The 1,325-nt window shown below is 61.1% G+C and overlaps 1 pseudogene; it reads right to left on the reverse strand.

Moving 5' to 3' along the window:
- Positions 1-257: 257 nt before the first annotated feature.
- Positions 258-1,110, reverse strand: LOC103628141 (omega-hydroxypalmitate O-feruloyl transferase-like; annotated as a pseudogene).
- Positions 1,111-1,325: the final 215 nt, after the last annotated feature.

Raw genomic sequence — 1,325 nt, forward strand, 5'->3', positions numbered from 1 at the left:
TCGTCAATGGAAGTCAGATCTCCAAACACGCAGTCCTCGGAAGGTAGCAACCTCACCTCCTCCAGCGCCCGCGCCGTCAATGGAAGGAAAGCCAAATCTCCTCGCCCGCAGTCCTCGGAAGGTCCGCCACCTCACCTCCTCCCGCGTCATCAATGGAAGCCAGATCTCCAAACCCGTAGTCCTCGCAACGTCAATGGAAGGTCGGCCACCTCCTCCCGCGCCTCCCTTTCTCTGTGAGCATCCCGTGATCCTGCGCTCTACATGGAAGACAATCCGGCGCCCAAATCGAGCGGAATCACTGCTCGCGGACGGGATTGCGGCCTCGATCCGCACTCTCCCCTGCTCTCGCGCGGAACATGGAAGAGGATGACCTCCTTCTCCGGCAGCGTGACTGGGCCCAACATGACGGGCTCGCCCCACCCGAAGTCAGCGTCGTGGAACTCGAGGCGCGACCACGTGGTGATGAGCAGCGTGCACGCCAGCGACGACCGGGCCCGCGTCGCCTCGAAGTAGTCCACCATCGACCGCATGTAGTCGTTAGTCACCATCCGCACGGCCTCCTGCACCAGCCCGGCTGCGTGCGACACGGGCGCGAACAACAGCTCGCCGACTGTGGCCAGGGCGTTGGTCAGCACTCAGCACGATGTCATTGCCGAAGTAGCCCCGCGGGAGCGGCGGCACGAACCGGCGTCGTCCATCCACGGCGAACAACAGCTTCGTGCACTGCCCGGGCGCCAGCCCAAGCGCCTTGGTGCACGCGCGCCACACGAGCCCCGAGATCGCCTCAAAGGTGGTGCAGCGGCCGAGGGCACCGTCGGCAAGCGCCAGCCCGCGGACGCGCTCCAGCCGGTCCGGGTAGAAGCAGAAGGAGTGGTACTGCAGCTTCTGCGCACCGTAGAGCGCCGCCGTGTCGGAGACGTCGGGGATCTCGACGGACTCGTGGTGCGGGAAGGTGTGCACCGGCGCGTCGCACACCTTCAGGACGCTGTGGTCCAGGAACGGCGGCACGGTGAGCTAAGCGACGCCGCGCGCCGTCTCGGCCCATGAGTTGACGAACTCCATGGCGTTGATGCCGTCGAACATGCAGTGGTTCATGGCCAGACCAACCATTCATGCTGTAGTAGCCTGTAAAGCGGATAATATGTCGTCAAGATTTTTTTGGACCAACGAGTGATAAAGCAAGCAAAACATGTTTGTGAAGCTACCACTGGATCAGTGTGTAGTAGGGCAAACACAGAGAGCAGTTTACTGCAACAATCCGACAGTGTTACCATCTGATTGAAGCTATTTTACTTTCTACAAAGAAGGCTCAGAATTGTTTTACT

This window comes from Zea mays, chromosome 5 (assembly GCF_902167145.1).
Source record: "Zea mays cultivar B73 chromosome 5, Zm-B73-REFERENCE-NAM-5.0, whole genome shotgun sequence".
Classification (NCBI taxonomy): domain Eukaryota; kingdom Viridiplantae; phylum Streptophyta; class Magnoliopsida; order Poales; family Poaceae; genus Zea; species Zea mays.